Below are 6,106 nucleotides of genomic sequence, written 5' to 3' on the forward strand. Positions count from 1 at the left end.
CTCAGCTGTATGTGGAAGCCGTGAGGAGAAGAGGCCATGGTGGCCCTGGCAGTCTTAACACTCATGATGGTGCCAGCACTAAAGGTTGGACGTTATGTGCATTCTTCCAGACTGAAAAACTAGGTTCACTTTTTGCAAATGAAGCAAAGAAATGAAAATACACCTATCTCCCCAGCAGAGCCCAGGGCCCTGCACACCCACTTTTCCGGCTGTAACTGCATGTTTCACTGGCTAAAGGGGAACTGCAGGGAAGAAAAGAAAGCTGGTCTCCAAGTTCACAGCAGTAATCCTGTTAATTGCAGTGAGGAGAAGCAAGGCCGGATTCTGCAGTCCCATACTTGCCGAGCAGAGGCTTCAGCATGCTGGGGTGAGTGGGTTTATTACTTGCTCAAAAGTAAAGCATGACATCTTTAATGTGAAGTGCGACAAACCTTTCTGTCATGGGTGCCTCAAGAATTAAAGTTGAATGACACTTGCCAAAATAAGAATCACAAAAATCCATTTGTAATGCAGGCACTCTTTTTGCTAGCTGATGGTTTTATCTCATTTTATTTCTCAGATTCCCCAAACCAGTCATTCTCAGTAGATGTCCAGACCACTGTGGTTTCATTATATTTACAAATACATAAATTATTGAGTGCATAGGCAAAAAAACTAATGATCATAATGATGCTAGAGAGGAAGGAGTAATTTTGCAAGAAGTTACCTTTACAAAGCAGGACATGTTCTTTTCCAATGTAGTCAACTGAAACCCACAAAAATGATGTACAGGTGATCTACCAGTAACGAACTTCAGTCATAGGACACCTAACCTCTAATGCTAATCTCCTTTGTTTCTTTTGGAGTATTTTGAGAACATTTGTTTGAGGGAGGGAGTAAAACCAAAGCAGAGTAGCTTTTACACAGGTGGTTGAAAATTATAATAATCACATGTAAACTATCATGGGCTTTTATCATATATCACACTAACAGGGCATAGTGGTAGTTTCTTTCGTATGGCCTCATTCATCCCTGCAGCTCTGAAGTGACCTTATCAAAGTGACCAAACCATAGGCACTTTGTCTTGGTAGAATTCCTCCTGCCACCATTGTGTTGCGGAGCTGCCTGAGCACAGAAATGCAGCTGTTTCGCAGCGTGCTGCCTCAGGAGTATGACAGGAGTGCCACAGCCTGTTAGAAATACCATGAGGATTTAGACAGGCAATCAAGTCTTCCAACCTGGAAGTCTGCCAGGACATCAGGCTTAAATTCTCAACTTGTGTAAAAATTGCTGGGTAATCTTCAGCTCCTGCAGAGGACCAGCAATGTAAAAACGCCTGTAATTTTTATTATCAAATAATTACAGACTACCTGCTGGGCAGAGCACGTGGAGGGAGACAATTGATTGCAAATAGCCTATAATTCCAGCAGAACTGTGTGGCCCGATTTACGCGTTCAGAGTGAATATAAGTTGTTCCTGTTGTGATTGAGGAGCACTTTACTCGTAGTGCTGTAAATACACAGCTGCAGGGTAACTGGGAACCAAACCAAGGTGTTTTTATATTAGCTATGCTTCACTTGCCTGGCACCTTGTGTAATATTCATTCCCCTGCAAAACAGGTACAGAATACTTGAACTCAGAATCATGCACTCTTTTTAGCAATACAGGTCAGTGAGTTGCCTGGCCCCCGAAGGCCAAATATTTTCTCTTCCCCTTGCCAGACTAACAAGAATAGGCAACCACACATGAAAGCAGCAGCCCAGGGAACCAAAGATTAGTAAGCCAATAAGAAAATACTGTTTGTCTGAAGAAAGTGGTCCTCTAAATAGACACTCAGGTCCCCAGAAAGCCATATCCATAAGCCATAGCAACTTTGCTTCTGAAGTTCAGTCTCTTAAGAGGTAATACCAAGGGATATAATGTTTGCAGAGCTGAAAATACTGGGTGTGCTGAAAGTGCTGAGTATGTGCATTTACAACCAATGTTTACACTGTAGAACTACTTGCACTCCAGTTTCAGGGGTGTATTTGATGGGGCTCTGGGAATTGGTATGCCCTGACAGCTTTCTAGGATAGCCTGTATGTTTAGGCACAAGACTACTGCAAAAATGTTAGTGAAAGTAGAACTTAGTGTTCTTTTATGTAAAAGATCTTTCTTAACATTCAGACTCTGGTTTCATCCAGGTAATTTCAGCTGCTAGGGATAGTCACCTGTAAAATGTGGTTCTGCATCAGGGCAGAGTTTAAAGGCACAGTCAACATCTTTCTCAGTGTCTGTGAATGAGTTTCAATCTATGGTTTCTTTTGTCAAGTCTCAGCCCAAAATAGATGGAATTGAATAATAAATCTGTTTTGAAGGGGCTGGGGGAGAAGAGCTAGGCATCCCTCATGGCAAGAAGATTGAATCTCACGGGGAAACTCTGGAGGGAGCTATATACATTTAACACTCTGACTCACCAACAGGTGGACTGTGATGCAGAGTTGGCAGGTGGGGGCCGAAAAAAAAATATAAAAAAGCTATTAGAAACCCAAACAAAACTGGAAAGGATTCTAGAATTTATCAGGAAAAAAAAAAAGTTGCAGAGTCTATTTTTTTCACTCTTAAATAAAACCAATTAATACATGCAGAGGATTCTTTATCAGTAATGCAGTATACAGAGCCTTTTTCTCATTAACTCTCATAACATGGCCAAAGGAAGATAGAATTATTTTCCCCACAGGAACACCGGAACCAGGGATGATACATTTTGCTTGAACAAATAAATGGTGTCATCAGTGCCCGTCTTAGGACATCTCCCAGCTATAATATGCAGTACTGAGTACCCTGTTTCTCTTCATTTCATCACAGAACAATAGTTCCCTGCTGTGCAATGTACTGTATTATTGCCACACTGTTTGCCATTAGTAAAGAAAACGTGACACTGCTCTCCTTTATCACCCCCCATTTCTTATGCCAACCTAATCTCAAGCACATGATTTCCTCTTGCCTTTCTGTGATTGGACTCTGCCATTTGAGGCTGCTGGTGATACAGACAGAGATTGCTCATGCTTTGGTTGTCTTTATCAGCCACCTGAGATGAACACGTTCTGACAGTGGAGCAGTGAAGGAAATATCACCTTCCTTTAGTCTGTTATGTTGTGCTATTCACTGAGAAGCAGCATTAAAAGAAATACTGCAGAGTCATACGGTGCATACCTGGTGCACTTCACGGAGTAACAACAGGAAAATGTGAATAAACCTTCAACGGGCACCTGGCTCAGTGTATGTATTTATATGCTAAAAAGCACTGGAGTATTATTTACATGCTTAGCTGGGGTTTGTCCTTTCTAGAGAAGTCTGGACTGCTACCTGTTATACTTGGCTCGCAATGATTTAAATAAGAATTTATAGACCCTAAACCATCTGCAAAATGTCCCAGTTCTTCAAGGCCAATGTAAATGCAGTGAGGGGGGAAAACCACAGAAAGAAAAGGCTAACAAGGCTTCTCCTTGCCACCTCCTTGGCACATTTTATAATTAACTTTATAATGTCTGAGAGCAAAGGTTTGAAGCAGATAAACCTCCTGCATCCTTGGAGGTAATTGCAGCAGTTTGCATAGCACATTACACCAGAAGCAACTTTCTTTGGTTTCATTGCACTGCAAGTTGTTGTGAATATGTGCACTGTAGGGCACTGTGGAGCACTGGCTTCACATCCCAACATGAAAGCAGCTTGCTGTGATTTGTATCATCATGCTAATCAGGAATGTGCATTCATTCAAGGTCCCTTTTTGAGGGCAGGGAAAAAAGGAAGAATCAAAAATGAGCCAGTTTTCTATCTTGTGCAAGGTGCCACTGGTTTCCAAAGTGTGAAGGGATTAAGCCTGTCATTAGTTTTTACAGACACTATAAAAGGCAGCCAGAGGAGAGATCTTGCTGCTTGCTGTACTGAGAGCTACAGGTGATAGAATCTTCGTCTGCCCTCGAACTCTATCAGCATTAAGGAAATTTAAAATTTAAATAGATCTTGAAACTCTAGCCCACATTTTCTTATGAATGACAGATCCTTCCTGCCCTCAGTCCACCACATTTCTCCAAGCCTGAAAACTGACTCTTCCTTCTTAACAGCAAAAAGTGGGAAAGACGTTTGTGGTCTGGTGGTTACACCATGGGGTTGGGAAGCAGAAGAAGTGTTGTTTCACATCTGGGCCAAGTTTCTTGTTCACCATGGACTTGATCCTGCCAAATACTGAGCACCCATTGATTTTTCAAGGCCAAGCCTTCACACAATTCATGTGAGTCCAAGTTCTTGTTCCAAAGCAAAAACTGGGCCTGTATTCAAAAATATTGGTGCTGATTCTGTGGTTATGCTGCTTCCTTCACAATCCCAGCAGCCCAGCATTAATTTCCATTCTCCCTTCTAGTGACATGAGAGCTGGGACAGTCATACTCCAACACTTGACACCTCCTAAGCCCTGATTCCTCATTAAAATTTCATTTTACTCCCCTCTGGGGTTTAGCTTTTACAGATTAGTGGGAGGTCCGGCTCTCTTCTGTTTCTGCCCATACTCAGGAAGGGAGAATAATAACAATCTGGAAAGAAATTGCTTTTATTCCTACAAATTGCAAAATCACCACTGGCTCTGACATTTGGTAGAGGAGAAGCTACTATACATACAGATATAGTCTGTACTGAGGCTGGTTTCTGCAGCATGTGTCTTAGAAACAACAAGCAAGCATAATCATAGAGCTAGTCTGATTTCTGGTTTATTAGAAAATTAGGATTGTAGGAATTTAGGTGCTGGTTGCTTTTAAATACCTTAGATGTGTAATTTTATGTATGTTTTCCATCGATCTTGTGGTGACTGTGAACTAATTCTAAGGTTCTACAAAAAATAACCAAGAAAAGCAGGTTGTGTTGAAAGTGACTCCATGGGAGTCCCTGAAACCTAAAAGACTGGAAACCACCACTGAGAGCAGTGGATGGCTTATTTAGATTGGATATGACCCCTTTTTTTGCGTCTTTATGTGTAATCCAGTTCTCAGTGTAAGATTTCAATGTAAGAAGTGCCAGTTGCACTGCTGCATGCAGAAAACTGCACAGATCTCGCTGACTCCAAAGGTCTGTGTCTGCAAGCATGGCCTCTGCCATTCTGCAAAGACAGAGAAAATAAGAGGGAATTTGGGCCATCAGTAAAGAAAGGTAAAATAACCCTATCTTTGTTCACTGACTATAGTAACCATAAGCAGCTGTTAAAACATATTGGAGTGTGTTAAAAAACCTAAGCCTTTCTGTTGTACCTAGTCCAGGGCTGTTACAATAAGGCTTGTTTTCTCCTCATTAAAATAATCATTTGCTCATTATGTTTAGGAAGATAAATGTTCTCAAGGCACATAATGATATCAGCAAAGATAAATTACAAAGGCCACCAGCCAAATTCATGCTACTGTGAGGAATGCATTGTAAATCATTGCAGCAGACACATCTAATCTATAAAAGCAGTGCTAGTATGCACCTGCTCATGGCTTGAGACCAGCCCCTTCATCTTATATTCCCGCAAAGCATGAGAATAATCTTTACAGGAGTCTGCAAAGAGCAGCCAAGGCTGGTGCCCTGTTCAGAAAGCACTTAATCACTTATTTAATTCTTGCTTTACCAAAAAAGTATTTCAGGATATGAACTTTAGTTCAAGCCTTAAGTATGTAGTATTCTTATATACCCAAAACATTATTCCACTGTGTGCATTTTTTTCTGTTTTATATATGTACACTTTCCTGCCACCATTCAAACCTATCACAAAATGTTTTCAAAGCCTTTTTTTTTAAAGGTAGAAGGAAATGATAGAATAAGGGATGTCTTTTGGGTGCTTTGGATTATACAGCTCACTTTCATCTGTGAGTGCCCTGTGGGTACCTGATGTTCAGCATACTTGCCAGTACATCTCCTTTCACAAACCCTCCTTGCTGCTCTGTAACAACCACCAACTGTCCCAAACTGCTGACCTATTAACCAAACAAACTCTGCTAAATATTGCCATGTGTAAGTGTACTACTATTTTTCTAATTGCTAAAAACATGTCCTTCCTGCATTCAATAGCTTCTAGCAGAGATTGTTAACATCTGGGTATTTAGCACAATAGAGGCTTTAA

The sequence above is a fragment of the Pezoporus wallicus genome, unplaced genomic scaffold, assembly GCF_028554395.1.
Source record: "Pezoporus wallicus isolate ANWC-B61680 ecotype Strahan unplaced genomic scaffold, APGP_CSIRO_Pwel_v1 contig_6783, whole genome shotgun sequence".
Taxonomy (NCBI): domain Eukaryota; kingdom Metazoa; phylum Chordata; class Aves; order Psittaciformes; family Psittacidae; genus Pezoporus; species Pezoporus wallicus.